Here is a 13,404-nt window from a genome sequence, read left to right as displayed (position 1 = left end):
GGTTGGCACAGTCTCTGGTCGGGTAGGCGCGTTTTCGTGTGACCAACCTGTTTCTGGAAATCTCATTTGAAAAATCGACGGCGAAACTGGCACGAGTAGAGCATGCACTCGTCTCTGGTTTTGCCTTTCGATTTTTCGAATTTCGCGGTCGCGGTCGCGAGTGGGCTCGAAACGAACGTTTATCGCTCGAGCACGCACATGCGAGTGGGCAACGATCACCGCTGTGATCGTTGGTCAGTCCATGTGCACTTCAATCAGCTTCCGCGGTTTATATTTTTATTTTACCTTGGTAAGTTTTTTTTTTTTGTTTGCGATTTAGAAGTCTCGAGCTTAGATTTAAGTTTCAGCGGGTATTGCGCCCGAAGAAAGAAGAGGCTATAAGCCGAAGAGGCCCGGCAAACTGCCACTCAAGAGGGCAACTACTAATGACTCCCCATCCTCTGGGTCATCCAGAGCATGGAAAGTCATTATTGTTACTACTTTGTCACTATGCTCGATTTTAGTATTTGTAGTAGTAGTAGTAGTTTGCTTTTTTGGCCGATGTATATATCGGTCCATCGTCCCATTGGGCAAATCGCGATTTTTCTTATTAGTGTTGCGACAAATTAATTACGGGTTGTATTAGAGTTGCGAAATAACATCGCGGCTTTTCATTAGTGTGGCGAGAAAATGATTACGGTTTGAATTAGAATTGCGATAATATGATAACCGCGTTTGCTTTAGAGTTGCGAATTACGATATCGCGATTGTCTTTTGCAATTTTTAGAATTTTTCCTGTTTTCTATTGTTTAAAATTAGATTATAAAAGTGTTAGTTTTCAATTAATTTTATAGTATTGCAAGTAGTAATACCAGAATATTTAAAGTAGCCTTTTTATATAGTAAATAGTAATTTTTATTAAATTCACTATAAGAGTTAGCGTTGCGATATTGTTCCATCGCGAGTTCTATTAATTTTTCCCTTTAGCGTTGCGATAATGAATGATCGCGTTTTGTTCACTAGAGTTGCGTTTACAAAATGCCCAAACCCTCCGACTGCAATTGTCGGACACTGTTCCTGGATCACACGTACAGCTGCAAGAGCTGTGCAAATGTGATCGTTCATTAGCAACCTCTTAAATGGTTGCACTTCTATCTCTCGCTATTAGTGTTGCGTATTGCTTAAATACGAGTGCATAGATTTATACTTATTAGCGTTGCGTATCAAATATCGGGAATGTTCAGACTCTTCTTTTTTTTTTTTTAATGGTAGATTAATTGATATTGCAGATATAACGAAGCACTCATCGCGTTTGATTTTGAGAATTTTCTGCTTCATAAATATTAGTAGTAAATTGGTGTTGCGAAATAAGAATATTCAGTTCCACTCTCGGCGTGTTGATCGGGTTTACATAGAGTGGAAGACGATTGAATTTTAGTAGCCCTTCTGGCTACTGCTTTGTTTCCTTTTCAGCGCCCGTTATTAGCACGTTTATTACTGAAAATACTGCTATAAGACATATTTCTTTGTCAGCTTTAACGTTACCATGACTGCTAAAATACAGCACTTTATTACGAATGTATAATATATATATATATATATTTACATATATGAATCTGTGAGCGATTTCATGCACAACAAAGTATTATAATGAAATATCTTAATGTTGCTATCAAGGCTTAAAATATTTTTTAAAATTTAATTCATCGCAATTGGAACTAGTGCTGGTGATTGTTCGTTCTTAGAACCATAACTTTTACATTTTTCGACCGCGATATTTTCAATCTTTTAACAGTAATGTAGAATTTTATAAATATTCGAATTTCATATTGAATTTTTTATTCAGATTAAATTCAATTACTTAAAATACTTGTTTTCAACGTAACCCTAGTTTCGATTAAAAAGATACAAGTGATTCTCTATATTTGCTAAAATTTAATCAATAGTAATTTGATCTATAATTAACCATTATTAGTAGTTTATTTTTCATGTATAAAATGTTCTCGTTTTAAAGATACCTGTTTCTTTCATATACCACATCAAGTAAATGAGTTTGTTTCAAATTTATCAACTAGCAGAAAGTAGATTTCAATTACATACATAAACATTTCATAGCATATTAAATATGTATGCTAGATACCGAAATGATTTTTCTTCCATTGTCTGATTGTTCAGGCTTCTTCCCGTTTCCCCATTTTTAAAAGAAGCATATTGCGGTAACGTTGGAGTATATAACTTTTCGTATTTTCATAAGTTTAGTACAACGAGTCGTATGTCTCTTCTGCAAGACTCTAAATTGTATATGCAGTGTCAATAGTTTCATTTCCATTCTTTCGTTCCAAGTTAGACAAATGTATCTTTGATACAGAATGTTGCCAGTACGGTACCGAATTATTGTACAATGTTTGTGCTGATAGATGTAATCGTTTTCGCAGATTAATCAGTTGATTAACTTTTGGAAAACCACAACATCCATAAGTACAAACATTCCACAATAATTCAATACCAAGCTAAGAACCACGCTAATACGGTCCAGTTTGGATTACGAAAAGCCACGAAGAGAATTTTGCATAATCTAAACTGGACTGCAACGTGGGACGCCGTTGGACGCCGGTGGACGCCGTTGGACGCCGTTGGACGTCGTTGGACACCGTTGGACGTCGTTGGACACCGTTGGACGTCGTTGGACACCGTTGGACGTCGTTGGACACCGTTGGACGTCGTTGGACACCGTTGGACGTCGTTGGACACCGTTGGACGTCGTTGGACACCGTTGGACGTCGTTGGACACCGTTGGACGTCGTTGGACACCGTTGGACACCGTTGGACACCGTTGGACGTCGTTGGACACCGTTGGACGTCGTTGGACACCGTTGGACGTCGTTGGACACCGTTGGACGTCGTTGGACACCGTTGGACGTCGTTGGACACCGTTGGACGTCGTTGGACGTCGTTGGACGTCGTTGGACGTCGTTGGACGTCGTTGGACGTCGTTGGACGTCGTTGGACACCGTTGGACGTCGTTGGACGCCGTTGGACGCCGTGGGACACCGTGGGACACCGTGGGACACCGTGGGACACCGTGGGACATCGTGGGATGCGAGCGTTTTAGCCTTAATTAATCATAAGATAGATACCATTGTAAGTGCATTGTGAGCTCATTCTGTACAACGATATTTATCCACCTTAGAACGAAAAAAATCTCGTTTCTCGTGATCCCCTCGCTTACCACACTGGAAGAATTGTTCCCGCGATTTATCGGTTCACGGTCGCTCAGTTCTTTCAAACCGTAGCGTGACGTACCCGCTGGCGCGTATTCGGGGTACGTGCGGGTCAACGTGCACTGGATAACTCTTTGGATTCGTAAGTCGCCCCAAGAACACCTCTGTCTTGGTGACTGCTCGACGACTGCTCGACGTTCGCATCGGATCGCGGGAGTTGTCGTCGCGCCGGTGATGCTTGCGAATCTGTTGGGGATTCAGTCGTGGATCCGCAGTCCTGTCCGATTGGTACTTTGGTACTCGGTCAGGGACCTGTAATTTCACGTCCTCCGTAATTCTGTTCGGGCCCGCGGGACTGGACCCCACTGTTCAGTTGAGGTCAATGCCTTCGTAATCCTGTTCAGCGGTCCCTCCCCGTGAGTGGACCCCACTGTTCAGTTGAGGCCTCTTGCCTTTGTAATCCTGATCAGCGGTCCATCCCCGGGTTCCACATGTTCAGTTGGAGTGTGTTAAGTTGCTGGCCTATGTGCTGGATCCACGGCTGAATTACCCATGGATCACTAGCATCATCGGTCGGCGGCATCGACCGCGACTCGTGTAAGTTTCGAACGGCGAAACAGGAATCGAGTTACGGTCAATTCTTGGGCTTTCCGCTGAACCTCGGGGTTATCTCGTGTACGGGGGTACGTCGCGTAGGTTTGTTGGTTCTTTCGAGAGATCGCGATCTCGTTCGTTTCGGGCGCGCCGCGATTTTTTCCTTTATCATCTGATACATCGGGCATTTTCTTGTTTTCCTATTTTTAAGGGAAACTTATTGAGATCACGTTAGAGTTTATAACTTTTCAGTATCTTCAATATCTTATAGCGTCGCAAAAGTAGAACGTTAAGCAGCTTAGTACAGCGACTCGTATGCCCCTTCTGCGAGACACGAAGTGGTATATACAGTGTCAGTAGCTACATTTTCCTTTTTTCATTCCAAGTTAGATAAATGTGCGTTTGATACCGAATGATGCCAGTAGGGATGCGAATTATTGTACGATATTTGTACTGATCGATGTAATCGTTGTGTGGGAGATGGATGGTGTGTTATGTATGTTGTTTTACGTTTGTAAGGATTCGTGTACCTGCTGCGTTGGAGATAGGTGTTTCGCGGTTAGGCTACGAAATAACTATCTCTTTACGCAGGCCCATGATCAAGTAGAGTCAGAACTCAACATTCTTGCCAATAGGTTGAATGTCGAGACCGATGCATAATGTTAAATAATTCATGGGCGGGTCTCGTGCGTAGTCACCTCCTCGTGGTGAGACCTGGTAATTGGCATCCTTTTCCAAAAATTAATCTGTTGATTAATCTTTGGAAAACGATGCCAAGCTAAGAACTACGCACCAGTCCAGTTTGGATCTCCAAATGCCGCCAAAAGAATTTTGGATGATCTAGACTGGACTGCACCGTGGGACACCGTGGGATACCGTCGGTCCAGTTTGGGTCTCCAAATGCCGCCAAAAGAATTTTGGATGATCTAGACTGGACTGCACCGTGGGACACCGTGGGATACCGTCGGTCCAGTTTGGGTCTCCAAATGCCGCCAAAAGAATTTTGGATGATCTAGACTGGACTGCACCGTGGGACACCGTGGGATACCGTCGGTCCAGTTTGGATCTCCAAATGCCGCCAAAAGAATTTTGGATGATCTAGACTGGACTGCACCGTGGGACACCGTGGGATACCGTCGGTCCAGTTTGGGTCTCCAAATGCCGCCAAAAGAATTTTGGATGATCTAGACTGGACTGCACCGCGGGACATCGTCGGTCCAGTGTGGGTCACCAAATGCCGCGAAAAGAATTTTGGATGATCTACACTGGACTGCAACGTGGGACATCGTCGGTCCAGTGTGGGTCACCAAATGCCGCGAAAAGAATTTTGGATGATCTACACTGGACTGCAACGTGGGACATCGTCCGTCCAGTGTGGGTCACCAAATGCCGCGAAAAGAATTTTGGATGATCTACACTGGACTGCAACGTGGGACATCGTCCGTCCAGTGTGGGTCACCAAATGCCGCGAAAAGAATTTTGGATGATCTACACTGGACTGCAACGTGGGACATCGTCGGTCCAGTGTGGGTCACCAAATGCCGCGAAAAGAATTTTGGATGTTCTACACTGGACTGCAACGTGGGACATCGTCGGTCCAGTGTGAGTCACCAAATGCCGCGAAAAGAATTTTGGATGATCTACACTGGACTGCAACGTGGGACATCGTCGGTCCAGTGTGGGTCACCAAATGCCGTGAAAAGAATTTTGGATGATCTACACTGGACTGCAACGTTGGACGCCGTGGGGCAACGTTGGACACCGTGGGACACCGTGGGACATCGTGGGACACCGTGGGATATGTCTTGGCTATGTCGTATCCATTCTGAGCCCATTCTGTACAATGATACTTATCTGACTTGGAACGAGATGTAAAAATCTATTCTTTTTTTCCACTGAATCTTGCGGTTATTTTGTGCACAGGAGTGCGTCGCGTGAGTCCATTGATTCTTTCTGAAAGATCCCGATGTATGAAATCATTCTCTTATTTCAAACCAATTTTTAACGAATTATCTTATTGTTTCAAATTGAGTTATAACGTCATAAACTTGCAAATTAGTAACAGGTAGATTCAAATACCTCGAAACGAGGTTTCGCTCGCGTTTGCACAGTATTCTTTAAATATATTTAGTGGCGAACTTTTGAATTCTTGCAAATATTTTCCATTATTTAAAACACGCGACTGTAGTGTATTACTGGAATGTATATTTCGTATTCTAATAACGAAAATTCACAGCATATATTCCAATTGCGAACAATATTATTTTTGCAAACGATTGCATTGCATTCACGTTATTCATGAGCATTTGTTTGCTATCGAAAAATATCTCACAATTTTCAACTAAATAATATTTTTCAAACTTGTTCCAATTTCTTAATAATAATTTTTAAGCGTAAAAAAATAGCAGTATTTTCTAAATAAACGTTCGATAGGAAAAAGAAGAAAATCGTCGAAATGACGTTTCGCTTCTTCCTCCCCCCCCACCCCCACCCGCCCTTAAACAACCGCCATTTCCACCACTGGACTTTACACGGTTCCTGCCTGATGTTAGTCTCCCTGATGATATTCGCTGGGATGGCGCAGCATCCATGGTACGTCCTCTGTTTCTCCGCATCGAACGGTGAGTCGCATGCATTTTTGTTCCTCCGGTCACTCAATCATGTCGTAGGATGAAAGGTCCGAATCGGCACGGGTGACCGGTTGTATTACGTAGAATTTTGTTGCGAGCATAGTGACCGCGGGTATTTCTTATACCCGTGAGTAGTAACATTCTTTTCTAAATTTATTAGTTTAGGATAGGTCTTCTTGCACAGCGCGATTATAGTAATTAGTTTTTTAATAATTAGCTTAAACATATACACTTGAGAATATATTCGTGTTATTTATAAATATGCATATTAATATTCCGTATGAATATTTGCAAATGGCAAATATCTACACGAATATATCTGTACGACATGAATATACTTGATCTTAAGCAATGAATTGATCGTGACACTATTAAGTCATGTTCGTTTATTTCACTTCGGCTAGAATTTAAAATATGAGTTAAAATTCATTTTTATCCGTACAAGAATGTGTGAAATTTTACGTGCAAGAAGACACTTCGCGACAGGCAGATTTTTGAATCAAAGCAATAATTTTGAACACTGCTTCTGCATTTTCGAGTATGTGCTTTGATAAAAAGATCGCCTGAGATTATTTTTTTCTTAGTAATATATTTAGAGTCAATTATTCCATTTGATCGAGTCTCAGTCTTTTAGAATTAACGCTACCTTTTTTGCAATATTAAAGTTTTGTTCTGATTTATTAAATTAATATAGTACAGTTACTTCGTTACTATTAAATTAATAAAGTAGAGTTAATCAGAAACGAAGTAGTAAAATATAAAATCAAAGAACGTTAGTCCGTTAAATAAAAATTACACAAACTAATTATCTTTTTAGTTCAGGATTTTCAGGTTTATCCCTTTCCGTGCCCATTGTCAGGACCTCATTCACGTGCCCAGGTGCTACTTGAATGGCAGAAAGACATTGGGCGCGATGATCTAGAATTAAGTAATGTAATAATTTCTCAGCGACTGACGATGTATTAGTGTATCGTGCACGACGTATTTTCCACATTGTGTGTGTGTGTGTTGATAGGCCGTGGAATTGCGTCGCTTTTTCTCATTCGTCACAACTTTAAATATTAAAAATGTCGAGACACATATCGGTCCCGCGCTTTTAATATTGCCGTAAATTACAATTATAATTCCAAGTTTACTTACGTTTATTTTAACGATATCATTTTCTCAGACGTGTTTTATCACGTTTTACGCAATGGTCACTAGCCTTCGTCAGTCGATTTCAGGAAAACGGTACGTACCTTAGAGTGTGCATGGTGTGTGTTAAGCTCGGGTGTCGGAGGCGTCCCGGGACGTCCTCTCTAGTGTAGGACCTTTGCGCCCGAGCGTTTGTGTGAGAACCGTGGAGCGAATGTGTTGGTGTGCCTGTTTTGCCATTTTTTAAATATAGCGCTAGGTAGGATAGGTAGTATACTTTCTGGTATGTCTGTTAATTGTAAGTAGGTAGGGCCGGGCAGGTTGGCACAGTCTCTGGTCGGGTAGGCGCGTTTTCGTGTGACCAACCTGTTTCTGGAAATCTCATTTGAAAAATCGACGGCGAAACTGGCACGAGTAGAGCATGCACTCGTCTCTGGTTTTGCCTTTCGATTTTTCGAATTTCGCGGTCGCGGTCGCGAGTGGGCTCGAAACGAACGTTTATCGCTCGAGCACGCACATGCGAGTGGGCAACGATCACCGCTGTGATCGTTGGTCAGTCCATGTGCACTTCAATCAGCTTCCGCGGTTTATATTTTTATTTTACCTTGGTAAGTTTTTTTTTTTTTGTTTGCGATTTAGAAGTCTCGAGCTTAGATTTAAGTTTCAGCGGGTATTGCGCCCGAAGAAAGAAGAGGCTATAAGCCGAAGAGGCCCGGCAAACTGCCACTCAAGAGGGCAACTACTAATGACTCCCCATCCTCTGGGTCATCCAGAGCATGGAAAGTCATTATTGTTACTACTTTGTCACTATGCTCGATTTTAGTATTTGTAGTAGTAGTAGTAGTTTGCTTTTTTGGCCGATGTATATATCGGTCCATCGTCCCATTGGGCAAATCGCGATTTTTCTTATTAGTGTTGCGACAAATTAATTACGGGTTGTATTAGAGTTGCGAAATAACATCGCGGCTTTTCATTAGTGTGGCGAGAAAATGATTACGGTTTGAATTAGAATTGCGATAATATGATAACCGCGTTTGCTTTAGAGTTGCGAATTACGATATCGCGATTGTCTTTTGCAATTTTTAGAATTTTTCCTGTTTTCTATTGTTTAAAATTAGATTATAAAAGTGTTAGTTTTCAATTAATTTTATAGTATTGCAAGTAGTAATACCAGAATATTTAAAGTAGCCTTTTTATATAGTAAATAGTAATTTTTATTAAATTCACTATAAGAGTTAGCGTTGCGATATTGTTCCATCGCGAGTTCTATTAATTTTTCCCTTTAGCGTTGCGATAATGAATGATCGCGTTTTGTTCACTAGAGTTGCGTTTACAAAATGCCCAAACCCTCCGACTGCAATTGTCGGACACTGTTCCTGGATCACACGTACAGCTGCAAGAGCTGTGCAAATGTGATCGTTCATTAGCAACCTCTTAAATGGTTGCACTTCTATCTCTCGCTATTAGTGTTGCGTATTGCTTAAATACGAGTGCATAGATTTATACTTATTAGCGTTGCGTATCAAATATCGGGAATGTTCAGACTCTTCTTTTTTTTTTTTTAATGGTAGATTAATTGATATTGCAGATATAACGAAGCACTCATCGCGTTTGATTTTGAGAATTTTCTGCTTCATAAATATTAGTAGTAAATTGGTGTTGCGAAATAAGAATATTCAGTTCCACTCTCGGCGTGTTGATCGGGTTTACATAGAGTGGAAGACGATTGAATTTTAGTAGCCCTTCTGGCTACTGCTTTGTTTCCTTTTCAGCGCCCGTTATTAGCACGTTTATTACTGAAAATACTGCTATAAGACATATTTCTTTGTCAGCTTTAACGTTACCATGACTGCTAAAATACAGCACTTTATTACGAATGTATAATATATATATATATATATTTACATATATGAATCTGTGAGCGATTTCATGCACAACAAAGTATTATAATGAAATATCTTAATGTTGCTATCAAGGCTTAAAATATTTTTTAAAATTTAATTCATCGCAATTGGAACTAGTGCTGGTGATTGTTCGTTCTTAGAACCATAACTTTTACATTTTTCGACCGCGATATTTTCAATCTTTTAACAGTAATGTAGAATTTTATAAATATTCGAATTTCATATTGAATTTTTTATTCAGATTAAATTCAATTACTTAAAATACTTGTTTTCAACGTAACCCTAGTTTCGATTAAAAAGATACAAGTGATTCTCTATATTTGCTAAAATTTAATCAATAGTAATTTGATCTATAATTAACCATTATTAGTAGTTTATTTTTCATGTATAAAATGTTCTCGTTTTAAAGATACCTGTTTCTTTCATATACCACATCAAGTAAATGAGTTTGTTTCAAATTTATCAACTAGCAGAAAGTAGATTTCAATTACATACATAAACATTTCATAGCATATTAAATATGTATGCTAGATACCGAAATGATTTTTCTTCCATTGTCTGATTGTTCAGGCTTCTTCCCGTTTCCCCATTTTTAAAAGAAGCATATTGCGGTAACGTTGGAGTATATAACTTTTCGTATTTTCATAAGTTTAGTACAACGAGTCGTATGTCTCTTCTGCAAGACTCTAAATTGTATATGCAGTGTCAATAGTTTCATTTCCATTCTTTCGTTCCAAGTTAGACAAATGTATCTTTGATACAGAATGTTGCCAGTACGGTACCGAATTATTGTACAATGTTTGTGCTGATAGATGTAATCGTTTTCGCAGATTAATCAGTTGATTAACTTTTGGAAAACCACAACATCCATAAGTACAAACATTCCACAATAATTCAATACCAAGCTAAGAACCACGCTAATACGGTCCAGTTTGGATTACGAAAAGCCACGAAGAGAATTTTGCATAATCTAAACTGGACTGCAACGTGGGACGCCGTTGGACGCCGGTGGACGCCGTTGGACGCCGTTGGACGTCGTTGGACACCGTTGGACGTCGTTGGACACCGTTGGACGTCGTTGGACACCGTTGGACGTCGTTGGACACCGTTGGACGTCGTTGGACACCGTTGGACGTCGTTGGACACCGTTGGACGTCGTTGGACACCGTTGGACGTCGTTGGACACCGTTGGACGTCGTTGGACACCGTTGGACGTCGTTGGACACCGTTGGACGTCGTTGGACACCGTTGGACGTCGTTGGACACCGTTGGACGTCGTTGGACACCGTTGGACGTCGTTGGACACCGTTGGACGTCGTTGGACGTCGTTGGACGTCGTTGGACGTCGTTGGACGTCGTTGGACGTCGTTGGACGTCGTTGGACGTCGTTGGACGTCGTTGGACACCGTTGGACGTCGTTGGACGCCGTTGGACGCCGTGGGACACCGTGGGACACCGTGGGACATCGTGGGATGCGAGCGTTTTAGCCTTAATTAATCATAAGATAGATACCATTGTAAGTGCATTGTGAGCTCATTCTGTACAACGATATTTATCCACCTTAGAACGAAAAAAATCTCGTTTCTCGTGATCCCCTCGCTTACCACACTGGAAGAATTGTTCCCGCGATTTATCGGTTCACGGTCGCTCAGTTCTTTCAAACCGTAGCGTGACGTACCCGCTCGCGCGTATTCGGGGTACGTGCGGGTCAACGTGCACTGGATAACTCTTTGGATTCGTAAGTCGCCCCAAGAACACCTCTGTCTTGGTGACTGCTCGACGACTGCTCGACGTTCGCATCGGATCGCGGGAGTTGTCGTCGCGCCGGTGATGCTTGCGAATCTGTTGGGGATTCAGTCGTGGATCCGCAGTCCTGTCCGATTGGTACTTTGGTACTCGGTCAGGGACCTGTAATTTCACGTCCTCCGTAATTCTGTTCGGGCCCGCGGGACTGGACCCCACTGTTCAGTTGAGGTCAATGCCTTCGTAATCCTGTTCAGCGGTCCCTCCCCGTGAGTGGACCCCACTGTTCAGTTGAGGCCTCTTGCCTTTGTAATCCTGATCAGCGGTCCATCCCCGGGTTCCACATGTTCAGTTGGAGTGTGTTAAGTTGCTGGCCTATGTGCTGGATCCACGGCTGAATTACCCATGGATCACTAGCATCATCGGTCGGCGGCATCGACCGCGACTCGTGTAAGTTTCGAACGGCGAAACAGGAATCGAGTTACGGTCAATTCTTGGGCTTTCCGCTGAACCTCGGGGTTATCTCGTGTACGGGGGTACGTCGCGTAGGTTTGTTGGTTCTTTCGAGAGATCGCGATCTCGTTCGTTTCGGGCGCGCCGCGATTTTTTCCTTTATCATCTGATACATCGGGCATTTTCTTGTTTTCCTATTTTTAAGGGAAACTTATTGAGATCACGTTAGAGTTTATAACTTTTCAGTATCTTCAATATCTTATAGCGTCGCAAAAGTAGAACGTTAAGCAGCTTAGTACAGCGACTCGTATGCCCCTTCTGCGAGACACGAAGTGGTATATACAGTGTCAGTAGCTACATTTTCCTTTTTTCATTCCAAGTTAGATAAATGTGCGTTTGATACCGAATGATGCCAGTAGGGATGCGAATTATTGTACGATATTTGTACTGATCGATGTAATCGTTGTGTGGGAGATGGATGGTGTGTTATGTATGTTGTTTTACGTTTGTAAGGATTCGTGTACCTGCTGCGTTGGAGATAGGTGTTTCGCGGTTAGGCTACGAAATAACTATCTCTTTACGCAGGCCCATGATCAAGTAGAGTCAGAACTCAACATTCTTGCCAATAGGTTGAATGTCGAGACCGATGCATAATGTTAAATAATTCATGGGCGGGTCTCGTGCGTAGTCACCTCCTCGTGGTGAGACCTGGTAATTGGCATCCTTTTCCAAAACTTAATCAGCTGATTAATCTTTGGAAAGCGATGCCAAGCTAAGAACTACGCACCAGTCCAGTTTGTAACACCAAAAGCCACTAAGAGAATTCTGTTCAAACTAAGTGATAGTCGAAACTAGTATTAAAGAAGTGTGAATTTAGTCTTAGTTTGCAGAAGCTATTGAAATGATAAAAATGGATATCGTATTAAATCGGCAAAACAATATCGCCGCTACAGTATCGCTTTATTATAAAATAATTTTACATCTCTGCTTCCAATGCTTAAAAGCTGTTTATGTAAATGGGACCCGAGCGTAGTTACCTCCTCGTGGTGGGTCCCGGTAATTGGTATCGTTTCCCAAATAATAATAAACCAAGTACTATTTTGAATATTAGTATTATTATTTGAGAAACGATATCAAGCTAAAAACTACTTCAACATAGCCTGGTCTTGATCATCCAAAATAGTTTTGGTGATCTAGACCGGACTAAGACCCCCCCGCGGGGGCGCCGTGGGACATCGTGGGACATCGTGGGACATCGCGGGACACCGTGGGATACGAGCGTTTTAGCCTTAATTAATCATAAGGTAGATACCAATGTTAAGTGCATTGTGTGCTCATTCTGTACAACGACATTTATCCACCTTAGAACGAAAAAAAGAAAAATCTCGTCTCCCTTCACTCGCTTACCACACAGTACTTATTGTACTCGCGATTTATCGGTTCGCGATCACTCAGTTCTTTCAAACCGTAGCGTGACGTACTCGCTCGTGCGTATTCCGGGTACGTGCGGGTCAATGTACACTGGACAACTCCTTGGATTCGTAAGTCGCCGCAAGGAAACCTCTGTCTTGGTGACTGCTCGACGACTGCTCGACGTTCGCATCGGATCGCGGGAGTTGTCGTCGCGCCGGTGATGCTTGCGAATCTGTTGGGGATTCAGTCGTGGATCCGCAGTCCTGTCCGATTGGTACTTTGGTACTCGGTCAGGGACCTGTAATTTCACGTCCTCCGTAATTCTGTTCGGGC

The sequence above is a fragment of the Bombus vancouverensis genome, chromosome 3, assembly GCF_051014615.1.
Source record: "Bombus vancouverensis nearcticus chromosome 3, iyBomVanc1_principal, whole genome shotgun sequence".
Taxonomy (NCBI): Eukaryota; Metazoa; Arthropoda; class Insecta; order Hymenoptera; family Apidae; genus Bombus; species Bombus vancouverensis.
The sequence above is the reverse complement of the archived record's forward strand: the minus strand, read 5'-3'. Positions refer to the sequence as shown.